This window comes from Euprymna scolopes, chromosome 46 (assembly GCF_053919585.1).
Source record: "Euprymna scolopes isolate OS-2025 chromosome 46, ASM5391958v1, whole genome shotgun sequence".
Classification (NCBI taxonomy): domain Eukaryota; kingdom Metazoa; phylum Mollusca; class Cephalopoda; order Sepiida; family Sepiolidae; genus Euprymna; species Euprymna scolopes.
In genome coordinates this window covers 178,108,794-178,124,287 of record NC_136527.1, presented here as the reverse complement: position 1 = coordinate 178,124,287, position 15,494 = coordinate 178,108,794, and the positions used below count along the sequence as shown (strand labels likewise).

Below are 15,494 nucleotides of genomic sequence, written 5' to 3'. Positions count from 1 at the left end.
GTAATTATTCAATAATAATAATAATAATAATAATAATAATAATAATAATAATAATAATAATAATAAATCCTAATAAAAGGAACATTTTTAATAGTATATCATGTCATTTTAATTGTATATCATGTAATTATTCTAGTTTTGTATAATAATAATAATAATAATAATAATAATAATAATAATAATAATAACATTAATAATAATAATAAACGGAACATTTTTAATAGTATATCATGTTATTTTAATTGTATATCATGTAATTATTCTAGTTTTCTATAATAATAATAATAATAATAATAATAATAATAATAATAATAAACGGAACATTTTTAATAGTATATCATGTCATTTTAATTGTATATTATGTAATTATTCAAGCTTTGTATAATAATAATAATAATAATAATAATAATAATAATAATAATAATAACATTAATAATAATAATAAACGGAACATTTTAATAGTATATCATGTTATTATCATTGTACCTATTTACTATGCCTCCCCACGGGGCAGAGTTAGACACCAGGGTCGTTTTTTAACGTGGAGAAAAGGTACAAAAATAAAAATTGTCTCAGTCGTGAAGGATTTCTCCTCCACCGAAAGAGAACAAGAAATGGAAGTGCAGCATCTGAAGAACAGATACTACACTTTGATCTGGACCAAAAGGCCAAGAAGCTGATCATGTTATTATCATTGTATATCATGTAATTATTCAAGCTTTGTATAATAATAATAATAATAATAATAATAATAATAATAATAATAATAATAATAATAATAAATCATAATAAATGGAACATTTTTAATAGTATATTATGTCATTTTAATTGTAAGTCATGTAATTATTCAAGCTTTGTATAATAATAATAATGATGATGATAATAATAATAATAATAAATCCTAATAAACGGAACATTTTTAATAGTATATCATGTCATTTTAATTGTATATCATGTAATTATTCTAGTTTTGTATATAATAGTGCAGCACGGATTGGATATCGATCAGACATCTTCGAAGTGTCTAGGTTTATTATGATATCCCGAACATGTGACCAAGTGTTTTTCAAATTATCGAGTGTGCTTCTGTCCACAAAGAAAAGTTTAGGAGGGAGTGATAAAGTGGAATTAGATGCCAACTACAGAGCAAACAGGTTAACCTAATTTGTTTCTTCTTTTATCTGCAACGATTTCACGCTTACAAGTATTTCTAGTTTCTATACACTTTTTACTATTTGTACTGAACTTATGTCAGATAAGTCTGTGATATGCATGCTGCTTTTGAGCAATGACAGCTAAAAAATTAGAAGCCAACCATTTAGGAGAGTAGCGTTTACTATAGAACTTTAATTGCTGTTTTGACCCATTCAGTGGCCTCTTTTTGCACACTGTTCATACAGAACAGAAAGAATACTCTTCCATTAAGCATCTTACTCAGCCTTCTTGAAGTACCTTGTCGTTTAAAGCAATGGTAATTAAACTTGGGGTCGAAATGATTTTTAACAATACAATAGCGCAATAAGCATTACCGAGTGATAAGCATTACTGAGTGATAAGCATTACCGAGTGATAAGCATTACCGAGTGATAAACATTACCGGGTGATAAGCATTACTGAGTGATAAACATTACCAAGTGATAAACATTACCGAGTGATAAGCATTACAGTGTGATAAACATTACCAAGTGATAAGCATTACAGAGTGATAAACATTACCGAGTGATAAGCATTACCGAGTGATAAACATTATCGAGTGATAAACATTACCAAGTGATAAACATTACTGAGTGATAAACATTACCAAGTGATAAGCATTACCGAGTGACAAACATTACTGAGTGATAAGCTGTGAACATTTGTTCACATTCAAGACATTGTTTTTACTCTTTTTCACAACAAACAATGTATGAAATGGACGTAAATAACTATTATTTGGGAAAAAAGCATTAAACTGGGATGGGGGGTAAAAATCTAGCAGACCAAGGCAAATAACTATTAGATTAGAAATATTCCCTGTATGTATTAATTAGGTGAAATGTTTCTGCTTACGTACATCATAACACACTGCAGCAAAATACTTGTAAAATAGGCATAAGGATACAATATATTACGTATATTCTGTATGAACATTTGTTAATATTCAAGACGTTTTCTTTTACCACAAACAAAAGGGACTACTATTTGGGATCATACATACCAGGAGCGTATCTGGATGTCTTTTCACATTACATTTAAACTACTTCATTTCAGTAGAGTCAGGAAATAGGGATATTTCAAAGTCTGGCAGGCCAAGGAAGATAACAATTAGAGTAGAAAGATTTCTTGTACCTAGTGAATAGTGAATAGGTGAGATTTTTCTGCTTATGTCAAAGGGGGAAAATTGCTGCAAGTACATCATAAAACATTATTATTGAATGTTTTAGCTTTGAACGCAGAGATCAGGAAGAATACCACTCATAAACATAAAATATAAAGATTCGGGATTTTTTATATAGAGATTTCACTATTCAAAATACGTTTATGCTTTTACCAATATTTCAAAAATGTTAATTGACAAGAAAAAAATTATATTTACAATATCAAAACTGTTTAATTCATCGGAAAATTTAAAACAATCACTTAAGGAAATTTTTATGTTGCATTGGTCACACATTTCTGAACTGAAGTTAAATGTTTTATCTCCATATGAGATTTCATATTTGAGCATCTGTTATTTCTATATGATCTGCTATTTCTGAATTCTGTTAAAGTGGGGGGTTCTATCGAGATAGGACTTTATCAGCATGGTTGTTCCTCTGTTGTGAGTATTTCGTGATGACGTTCTGCAAAACTGTTTAAAAATCTGAATGTAGTCTCGCATGAGATTGCGATATTCCCCCATGAAAATAGTTAAAGATAAAAAATACATTTTTTGCCCATGTGTATTTGAGGTAAACAGATATTTCTTATCACAAAATTTTAGATGGAATAATAGCATTAAAAATTGAGTAATATATATATATCAGAAAAAACATCAAACAAGGAAAAACATACAAAAATGATATAATTTTACAACAAAATTAGTGATATTTGAAGCACTGAATAAACTTCTAAGAAAATGTCGATATTTTTGGTAATTGCATATTCATATAGCAAGTATATGTTTATGTTGTAGAAGGCAGAAACAATTGTATGCAAAAAAGAAAAATGACTGGCCTCGTATAAGACAGAGGTCTGTTGTTGCCTGACGATGTCTTTGAAGATGTACACAGTAAATTTATTATATCTTAATTTTGTATACCTAAATTGAAAAAAAAGTAGTATCTTATTTTTTTAATATCGAAAACCAGTGTTTTTTACTTTTCAGGTTTTAAACCTGAAATAATATATATATTTATTTCTGTGTGTGTGTGTGTCAGAGTTTTCTCTTTTCCAATCACTATAAAATAATCAGATAATAGTTACAGCAATAAACAAACAGAATATATATATATATTTATTTCTGTGTGTGTGTCAGAGTTTTCTCTTTTGCAATCACTATAAAATAATCAGATAATAGTTACAGCAATAAACAAACAGAATACAAATATTTGAATGCAAATACTAAAGATATTGTCTTTCATTTATTTTTTATTTGCAGATTTTTGTGTTTGAAAGCAATTATGGAATGTTTCATTGATCGTTGTTTTAAAAAGAATTTATTAAATCTATTGCTGTATAAACAAGGCAACATCGACATCAGTGAAAATATATTTTGCTGGATATTACCATGTTACAAATCCTCTGAAATAGGTGCCGAAATGCGAACATCTCTAAGATAAATTATTAAGAAATATGTGTCTAATGTTGAAATAAATCAATACGTATGAATCGCAAATTGCAAAAAATTATGTGGCCTTGAAATATAAGAAACCATAGAACCAAATATCTCTTATGAAAGTAGCACTAAATAACTGTAATATCTAGTCAAGTAGCTTGTGTGGAAAGCAAAGTTGGTGAGCCATACCAGAACGCATACGGGGGAAAAGCCACAATCTTGTGTGGTGTGGGGATAATCTATTTCTAAAAAATTCCATCAAGTTACAAATATGAAAACTCACACTGGGGGAAAGCCACATTCATGTGGGGTGTGTGGATATTCTTTTTCACGAAAAGCACTGTTAGTGGCACATATGCGAACTCACACTGGGGAAAAGCCATATTCTTGCGAAGTTTGTGGAAATTCTTTTTCTCAAAAATCACATTTAGTGTTACACATCAGAACTCACACCGGGGAAAAGCCATATTCCTGTGAAGTGTGTGCATATCCTTTTTCTACAAAATCAGATTTAGTGAGACATATTAGAACTCACACTGGTGAAAAGCCACATTCGTGTGACGTGTGCGGATATTCTTGTTCTGAAAAATCAACATTAGTACGACACATGAGAACTCACACTGGAGAAAAGCCATATTCTTGTGACGTATGTGAATATTCTTGTTCTAAAAAATCAAATTTAGTGAGACATATTAGAACTCACACGGGTGAAAAACCACATTCATGTCAAGTGTGTGGATATTCCTGTTCTGAAAAGTCAAATTTACTGAAACACATGAGAACTCACACAAAAAGTACATAGCAAGCATACCCGGTGAACCAAGTGCAAGTGAAATACAAACGATTGCACTGAAAGGGACGGCTAGAATCCTGAAAAGATCTCTTGGTTGGACTCACTAAAATAGGGGTAAATGTCAGACATCTGGTTGGATGTCCCATCCCCTAGAAGAAAAAGTTTAAGAAAAATGAAAAAAAAAGGGGAAAACCATATTTATGTGAAGTATGTGGATATTCGAGTTCTGAAAAAATCAAATTTAGTGGTACACATGAGAATGCACACAAAATATCAGGACCTAAGATGACAAAATATCAGGACCTAAAAATGATCTAAAAACGACGAAAGAAATAAATATTATACCGGTTGTGATAGGAGCATCTGGCTTAATGAAAAAGAATCTTCATAAACAAATATATGCAATCACTGGAAGACCAAGCTGTAACGAAATACAACTAGCAGCCATAAAGGGAACATCGTCTATTCTTAAAAGAGCCCTTGAATATAAATTTAAATCATAACAGAATCGTGTTAGCTTCAGAAGGGAGCTCCTTGATCTCTTAAAACTTACTGAAGTGAAATAAATATAAAAGGAAAGATGAACGTGTTTAATGACAATGACAACGTCTACAGGCGGGCAGATATATAAAAGACAAAGCCATCAAACGTGCAAAAACTGCGCTCATTATTGATGTCGCTGTCCCAAATGATTAAGGCCTTAATAGAACTGAACTAGAAAAGATGAGCAAGTATCAAGACCTCAAGAATGACTTAAAGATGACACGGTCTCTGAAAGAGATAGACATTATACCAGTTGTGATAGGTGTAACTGGCTTAGTGAAAAAGCATCTTGGGAAATACCTGGGAACAATCCCTGGAAGACCAAGCTGTAACGAAATACAGATTGCAGCCATAAAAGAAACAACATCTATTGTAAAAGACTAGCTTAATAAAAAACAACATCTATTGTAAAAGACTAGCTTAATAAAAAAGAACCTTCAGAAATACTTAGAAGCAATTGCTGGAAAGCCATAACGAGAGCAACATTTATTCTAAAACATCCTCAGATATAAGAAAATTATTAAGTAAAATAAATAAAAAGCCAAATTCTTGTGACGTGTTTATATATTCGTGTTCTAACAAGTTAAATGAAAGAAATAAACCTTATATTTCTTGTGAGTATCTTTCATTTCTTGTAAAGTTAAAGAGAATTGAATCCAGCGTTTACTCAAGGAGGAAGCCCCTTGATTTCTTTCTTCTGAAGTAAAAAAATATTAAAAATCAGATTTAATGTTACATAATAGAACTCAGATTGGTTAAATTAAAGTTTAAAAGGACAAGCCACATTCTTGTGAAGTCTGTGAATATTGTTTTGAAAAATCAAAATTAGTGATACACAGGAGAGAACTTGAATGTCTACTAGACACTGTCCTCACGTGTCTAACGTCTGTACAGGGGTTTGCCAGAACAAACTGACATGAGGATACATTTTTCATAGAAGTAAACCTTGACCAAATATTCAAAATCACATTTTGTATTCGTTGGCCAAATAAGATCTTATCACTATGGCTAACCCACATTAGCTTTTACGAAGAATGGTGCACCTTCTCTAAGTGATGTTACCTACGGTAATAGCACAAAGCTAGATACGCCACCAGACTAGATAAATTCTTGTCCTGGAATCCAGTAAGACCAAGAGACCAAAATACGAGCACAAAACTAAAACTTGTCTTGTTTCGCCGACGTAGCTGAAAGCATCTCACGTGACAAAGATGTTGTTTTTTTCATCCAATCACATTTCAAAGAAAGCTATCAGTAAAAAAAAAAAAAATCTGACAGCTTTCGTTGGATCCGGTTTGAAACCTATAAAAAAGCACTTTGTGCCAAACCCAGACAGTCGAAGTCGAGTCAACATGCTGTAATCACTGACTCCACCGAAGTCAACATAAAACAACTAACACCGTTTCACGTGCATCAGTGAAAAAAAAAAAAGAACCTTCAGAAATACTTAGAAGCAATTGCTGGAAAGCCATAACGAGAGCAACATTTATTCTAAAACATCCTCAGATATAAGAAAATTATTAAGTAAAATAAATAAAAAGCCAAATTCTTGTGACGTGTTTATATATTCGTGTTCTAACAAGTTAAATGAAAGAAATAAACCTTATATTTCTTGTGAGTATCTTTTATTTCTTGTAAATTTAAAGAGAATTGAATCCAGCGTTTACTCAAGGAGGAAGCCCCTTGATTTCTTTCTTCTGAAGTAAAAAAATATTAAAAATCAGATTTAATGTTACATAATAGAACTCAGATTGGTTAAATTAAAGTTTAAAAGGACAAGCCACATTCTTGTGAAGTCTGTGAATATTGTTTTGAAAAATCAAAATTAGTGATACACAGGAGAGAACTTGAATGTCTACTAGACACTGTCCTCACGTGTCTAACGCATCACTCATCTGAATTCTCCACATGGCAAAACCAAATCAGCGAGAATTAATATTTACCTTTCTTGTTTCATTTTGTTTTTATATTAACGTCCGAATCTCACTGGATTGGCAATACTGAACTAATATAACGGATTTCAATACCGTTTTAAAAAGACAAAGAAGAAATATTTTATATCTTAAAAAAACATTCTGCCTCAGTCAGAGAAAGATTTCTCTCTCCTGCTTTTCATTAAACATATAGATAGAGTCCAAGCAAGCATACAAACAATTACAAATGAACTTGATGCCAAAATATCTCCAGAACATTGTACATCATTACGAACTTTGAACGATTTATTCAGTATCACTTTCTTAACTCGTGTGAATCAACGCAAATATAAAAATACGTCAACAAATAACATCATTTATGATTTCTTTTTATTGGTAAATAAAAGCCATATATTGAACTTTTAAAATTGTCTTCGCCTTTTTTTTCTTTTTTGTTAGGGGTTGTTAAACATGTACCTATGCTCACATCACGACTGTGATACCAGGCATCGGTGAATGTCAACCCCTACTATTTTAACAAATTAAATGTTCAATTTGGATTTTTGTTTGAAAATTTTGGTTCACTTATCAATTTGACCTTTTTTTTCTTCTTTTTTCTGTAAGATTTGGCTTCAAATATTTTGGCAGATTTGACGTTTAGTTGTACAAATAGCCTCTAGGTGGCCGTGCTCGAAGTCTATTATCACAAAAAGGGACACATTGTGTCGACACCGATATATAGCGATTAATGTGAACAACCACGTTTTTAACAAAAGAATATAAAATAAAATAATAAAAGATTAAGTTTAAAAATGATTAAATATGTTTTATTTTATAATTTAAATTTTTATTTTATCATTCAAAAATTGAACAATACAAATAATACGTTTGGTTAACAAATAATAAAAAAAGAAATAATGAAAAATAAAGTTTGAAAATTATTTAATGTGTTTTATTTTATAATTTAAAATTTTTATTAGAAAAATCAATTTAATTTTTTTTAAACAATAAACATGTAAAAATATTTTTTTAAATATTATAGGATGTGCATTATTATCTAAAAATATGCAAATTTATTTTCTTTTGGAGGGAGGGGACTCGTTTTAAAACTATATCTACCTTAGTATTTTCTTTAATTTTCTAATTTTGAGCAATTATCCTCCTATGATGTGATCCAGCAGTGTCAGAAATTTCGTGAAAATAGTGAATAATTCCACCCCATCTTTCGAAGCTTATAACTCCTCGAGAAATGTAATTCAAGCCCTAATTTTTTTTTCAGTTAAAGGAGCAAGGACCAAGGTTTTATTAAAAAAAAAAAAAAACAATGTGTTTTTTTTTTTTTTTAAGGTTTTAAACTTCGGACTTTACAGGTAAATTTCTAAAAAACGGATTTTTTTTGTTTTAAATTTGAATATATTATTTATTGACCTTTTCTCTTCAATTTGTGATATATAAAACTATTCAACATAAATTAATTATTTACTTTTTAAGAGAAACTTGAAAATGGGTGACACTTGGGGGGCGTGAATTTAAAAAAAAAAAACGTTTGTCTAAAATATTATATTCGGTTTATTGGAAAGAGCATAAAATTTCACATTGACCCTGAAAATATCGTAAAAATAGAATCAATAGAAAAATTTTGATAGATTTTTAAAGTTTAAAAATTGAAAAGTATTGAGTTCGGAAAATTCATTACTGTTTTAAAAAAATATATATTTCTATTACTTTTAAAACAACTGTAATAGTTTATTTTGGAAGTATAATCCATAAAGAAAATAAATAACCCACTTTTAACAGAGAAATTACGAGATTTTTATATTTTATTCGCAGTTTCGTGTTAGGGGTGTCAAAAATTCCTACAAAAATTCTGATACTGCTTAAAGTAACACTCGACAGTACTTAATTTTTTTTTTTAACTAACTAAACTGTTTAAAATAAGTTGAAAGACCAAAAACTGTAAAAGCTAGGTAGAAAACGAAAACTTAGAAAAATTAATTTAATTTTTTTAAAACAAAAGTAAACAAGTAAACATATTTTTTTAAAAATATTATGGGATATGTATTCTCTTTTAAAGACAATATCTTCTTCAAGAACGGTCATAAAATGTGTTTTCAATCAATGTTTATTCAATAAGGGGCCAGTTTTCCTACCTGGCAAAAGAGGACAAGTTTCCGGGGTGGAGTTTTCCTAATTTTTTTTTTATTTAATAATTTAAAATTTTTATTTTATCATTTCAAACATTGATCAATACAAATAATACGTTGGTTAATAAATAAATAAAAAAAATAATGAAAAATAAAGTTTTAAAATTATTAAATATATTTTATTTTATAATTTAAAATTTTTGTATCATTCAAAACAGTGAACAATACCAATAATACGTTGGTTAACAAATATTAAAAAAAGAAATAATGAAAATTAAAGTTTTAAAATGATTAAGTGTGTTATATTTCATAATTTAACATTTTTATTTTATCATTTCAAACATTGGATGATACAAACATTACGTTGTTTAACAAATAAAAACGAAATAAGGAAAGATAAAGTTTTAAAATTATTTAACGTGTTTTATTTTATAATTTAACGTTTTTATTTTATCATTAAAAATTATAATATTGAACGATGCAAATAATACGTTGATTAACAAATAAATAACAAAAAAAAAGAAATAATCAAAGATAAAGTTTAAAACTTCATCTTTCATTTTTTTATTATTTTTATTTTTAAATAACGTGATTAATTTAAATTAAATTTTAATCATAGGATTACATTTTAAATAATCACGTAAATATAAACAAACGTTTGTTTGCATTAATCGTTATATACCGGTGCCGACCCAACGTGTCCCTTTTTGTGATAATAAGCTGCCAATATTTTTATGGTCTAGCAACCCTGATGACGACACGCTATTATGAAGAAGCACTAAAATAAATACACAAACTATGAAGCCTCATCTGAAAGGATTTAAAAATATAATTTACTTTCTTCGTTTAAATCAATTTTTATCATTTGACTGACGTTTGTACAAGTCCTTCGCTTAATATGAGCTTCTTTATATAGGATATTCAGTTTTGCAAATTTGGGTAAGAAAATAATTTGGATCAAGTAAAGAATAGATACCCTGTAGCAGACGACGCCGCCTGGCGGTGACAAGCGCACATTTCAACTAACACCGGTGATTCGACCTTGACATTGGCACAAGCACATGCGTCGGTTGTTTGTAAACACGTCTAATAGCAAACATGCTCGAATATTCGCCAACAATTTTTTTTTTTAAATATATTTACAAAACTTTTGAAGATTTAAATGAAAAAATGTATATTTACAAAACATTTTTTAAGTAAGTAACAAAACGAACGTATTTAACAAATAAAAGATATTTAAATAAATGGGTGTCTTTCTGTGTCGGATTTTTTAGATCAAGATTGATGTTTATGTAACGTGTGTTTTTTGGGGGACGGAGGGGGTGTCTGTATGCGTTTTTAAGACAATTCAATATTTATTTAATTATTCTTTAAAACATTTCAGCGACAATTAATATATTTTTAAAATAATATTTTTAAATATAAACTTTTGACGAATATTCGCGAGCAATATTTTTTTTTAATAGATAAATGATAAAAGATAAATGGGCGTCTTTTGTCTTTCTGAGTGCGTTTTTATTTAATAAAAATAAAAATTATAAAAAAGATTTGGTACTGGTCGCGATTTGAGTTCCCTGCCGAACACCATAAAAAAAACACTGACTTCTCCCTACGCATGAGCAAAGGACATTTATCGCCTTTGTTTTTTATCACTTTTATCGACCTTTTCTTTTTTTTTTTTAAATAGCATTTTATTTTTAAATGATGACGTTTTTACTGTTTATGAATATTAAAAGAAAAATAATTACTAAACATTTATCAATAAAAAAATTGGTGCTAGTGCACTTATGATCCGCGCTATAATTTAAATCGATTTCTAAGTTTAATTAAAGTTTAATGTTTTTTTTTATTCAATTGTAAGGTTAAGCCATTTTTAACATGGGGAGGGTGTTTTGTACCTATTCTCTACTTTAACCTTACAATTGAATAAAAAAAACATTAAACTTTAATTAAACTTAGAAATACGATTTAAACTCTAGCGCGGATCATAAGTGCACTAGCACCCATTTTTTTCATTAATAAATGTTTAGTAATTATTTTTCTTTAAATATTCATAAACAGTAAAAACGTCGTCATTTAAAAAGAAAATGCTATTTAAAAAAGAAAAGAAAAAGTCGATAAAAGTGACACATAAACAGTAAAACAGTAAAAAAAAAAGTCGATAAAAGTGATTAAAAACAAAGGCGATAAAAGTGAGATATTATTAATAAATGTGTAGTAATTTCTTTTATTTCAATATTCATAAACAGTAAAACTTATAAAAAGTCGATAAATATTCATGATCGTTTAGTTACTATGGCAACTAAAACATGTCCTTTGCTCATGCGTAGGGAGAAGTCAGTGTTTTTTTATGGTGTTCGGCAGGGAACTCAAATCGCGACCAGTACCAAAGATTTATATCTAGAATTCATCTTTATAAAAATAAAAGTTATAAAAAGATATGTGAATAAAATATATTCTCGATTTTTTATACTTGTGATTTTATTATGCATAAAAATTGCCTCGGCCTATAATTATTTCTCCTTCACTAACCACCGACATACATCGCATATTGAATTGTATTAAAAACGTACACAGAAAAAGAAAATGTCCAAAACCGTATAGAATGAACCTTTTTTCAATAAGTTTTATTCAGTCTTTATTTGAACTTAATGGACTGGGTTTTTTTATTATTATTTATTTTTGTATTTATTGACTGTTTTATTCTTTTTATCAAACAAAAATAGAACTTTTATAGTGAAATGGACTGTTTTTCAAACATCGAAATTTAAAAATTAAAGTTTTATTAAAAAAAGAAAAGAAAAAAGACGAGGTGTTTTGTTTTTTCGAGATATTTTTTTTCGCCATTTATCACTTTTAAATTGTATTCAACAATGAAATGGTAAAAATACTTTTTGTTAAATATATTTTTAAAAACTTATTATAAAATATCTATAAAGTCTATTTTTTATGTCTATAAAAGTTTGTCTATGTTGTTGTTTATGTCTATAAAAGTTTGTTGAAAGTTCAAATTATTAAATTTATAATTTAATTGAAAACAAAACACCTCGTCTTTTTTTTTTTTTTAATAAAACTAACTTTAATTTTAAAATTTCGATGTTTGAAAAACAGTCCATAATATATATATATGTAATTATAAAAGTTCTATTTTTGTTTGATAAAAAGAATAATACAGGTATTAAAAAGTTCTGTAAATATATTAAAAACGCACCCAGAAAGACACTGATCTATTTAAATATATTTTATTTTTGAAAAAATCTTGCTAGCGAATATTCGTCAAAATTTAGTATTTAAAAATATTATTTTAAAAATATATTAATTGCCGCTGAAGGTAATGTTTTAAAGAATAATTAAACTCTGGAATTCCATCCCAGGCCACTGCTTTTCCCCAACTGTACTGACATGCAGAAGTTCAAGTGTAACGTGAACCGACATCTTGCTGCCCAAATCCCAACATATTACCCCAGTAGATGTTGCCCCTGATAGTATCCCCCTACACCAAAGTGGCAATGCGCCTTGTTTGGGGTGAAAATTTAATAAAAAAAAATAATAATAAATTGTCTTAAAAATGCACATAGAACCCCCCCCCCAAAAAAAAAAAAAACAAAAAAAAAACACGGTACATAAATATTAATCTGGGTCGAAAAAATCCGAAACAGAAAGACACCCATTTATTTAAATATCTTTTATTTATTAAATACGTTCGTTTTGTTACTTACTTTAAAAAATGTTTTGTAAATATATGTTTTTTCTTTTTAATCTTCAAAAGTTTTGTAAATATATTAAAAAAAAATCGTTGGCGAATATGCGAGCATGTTTGCTATTTGACGTGTTTACAAACAACCGACGCCATGTGCTTGTGCCAATGTCAAGGTCGAATCACCGGTGTTAGTTGAATTGTGCGCTTGTCACCGCCAGGCGGCGTCGTCTGCTACAGGGTATCTATTCTTTACTTGATCCCTGATCCCTGATAACTTCCGTATCACTATGTATTTACTGTAGTAATCCGCAATGACTGATATCTTTCAGCATCCAAAGAGAATAAGTAAATAAGCCTAGATAGGATTATAAGAGTAGTTGTTGATGGGCCGAAATCAGAAACTCATAGTATTAACGCTTGCGTCCCTCAAGATTCCATCCTGGGCCCAACTCTCTTCTTAATCTTCATCAAGGATTTCCTAAATCACATTCTTAGATCATTCGTAAGCATTTATACAAACGACACCGCAATTTATGGCAACACTTCAAAGGCCAGCAATGACCAACATATTTTTATTCTCTTTTCTGATCTTGAGAACTCAGTGCAATGGGGAAAAGGTGGTTGGTAAATTTTAATGCATCGAAAACCAAGCTTCTCTTCTTTCGTCATATACGCCCTGACCCCAATTGAAATCAGTGACTCTCGTCTTGGGGAAGTTCTTTGTCTTGGCAAGATTCTTTCACTCTTGATCTGAACTGTTGGATACAACATGGTAGTCTTCAAATTAAATGTAAACAAATTCTTGTTGAGTCGTCACAATAAATAAGCCAATTCTACCAAATTTACACAATTAATGATCACTCTCATACGGCCTTATTCATTAATTCATATCCTCACGTTGCCTTCGGGCCTTGATAAATGATGACTCCCAAGTAAAAAAAAAATGTACTGCCTAATTTCCATATTTCGTTGTTTGTGTTATTCCTTATTTAAGTTGTTTATGTGAAATATTTAGTTTTTCAATTTTTAATATGAGAATTATTTAGATTATTCAAACTACTGTTCTCATCTTGAATGTTAACAATAGTTCGACTAATTCAAATAATAATGAAATGTTCAATCTTTAAAAACTCATTTTTGATCTTAATATATATATTTTTTTTATGAATTGGACTTGCAAAAGAGAAATTTACCAAAGAAATACCCAAAGTATTGACAAATATAATCTAAACTTGATAAGAAACAATTCGGCGGTCTAAGTAACGGACATTTTTACACGAGGAACGAATTAATGATTATACCGTTTTACGATGACCTAAATCTTTAGCAGTGGATTTTCTCTTTAAATAATTTCACGTTTAAATCGTGTTTTTCATATTCAAATGTTGATTCTTTTATATTTTCAAATATTTCATTCCTTAATAAATTGGACACACAAAACAAAAGTTGTATTCATCGACTAAAGAGATCCTAAAAAATCAAAATAAATTTTATGTTTTGAACACAAAAGAACAAAGAATTTAACTTGATTTTTATTCACATTGAATTCCTGGAATGAAAGGTAAGTTTCTTCTTTTTTTGTTTTGTTTACAATTCCATTAAATAACTTTTAAAATGAACTTAAATGGTAAATTACATTTATTTATTTATTTATTTTGCAATCTAATAAAAATATTGGTTCTATGTTTCATAGAAGACGTGAATTAAAAGTATGAATTTGCGATTAAAAGATCTCCTAAAAATCTATTATTTTTTCAACGAAAGAGTAAAAAAAAAAATCCCCGAATAAGAATTGTAAATGACCCCCCCCTATTTTTATATGAACCCAAATATAAGAAATTTTAGAAAACCAACAACGATATTTTTACGGTATCTTTTCATTTAGTAAATTGTTTGGTAACATTTCGAAATTACAAACAATGATCACTAACTGACCATAAAGTGGGTGCTTACTTTACATGGAATTTATATAGGAAATTAATAACACATTCTAAAATCTTAAATATTTATTATTATTTTAAATTCCTTCTTTGCATATGTATTTTAAAGCTTCGCAGATGTATTTTTAAGGCTGTTAAAAGTTGATTTAAATAGGAAAGTAATCCCCCCATTCTAAAACCTTTAATATTTATTATTATTTTTAAGTGTTTCTTTGCAGACTTCTTGAAACGTACAAAAATATATAGAGTTTGAATTTTTATTGTGTAAACTATGCTGGGTTAGAATCTAAAGATTTAGCAAAATATTTTTGTTATTATTATTATTATTATTATTATTATTATTATTATTATTATTATTATTATTATCTGAGTAGCATTCTGGGTTCTGCGTTAGCAGTATCAGAATTTTTGTAGGAATTTTTGACACCCCTAACACGAAACTGCGAGTACAATATAAAAATCTCGTAATTTCTCTGTTAAAAGTGGGTTATTTATTTTCTTTATGGATTATACTTCCAAAATAAACTATTACAGTTGTTTTAAAAGTAATAAAAATATTTTTTTTTTAAAACAGTAATGAATTTTCCGAACTCAATATTTTTCAATTTTTAAACTCAATATTTTTAAATTTTAAAAATCTATCAAAATTTTTCTATTGATTCTAT

The 15,494-nt window shown here is 28.6% G+C and overlaps 1 pseudogene; it reads right to left on the bottom strand.

Annotated features, from left to right (window-relative positions):
* Nucleotides 1-456: 456 nt before the first annotated feature.
* Nucleotides 457-680, bottom strand: LOC145271826 (U2 spliceosomal RNA; annotated as a pseudogene).
* Nucleotides 681-15,494: the final 14,814 nt, after the last annotated feature.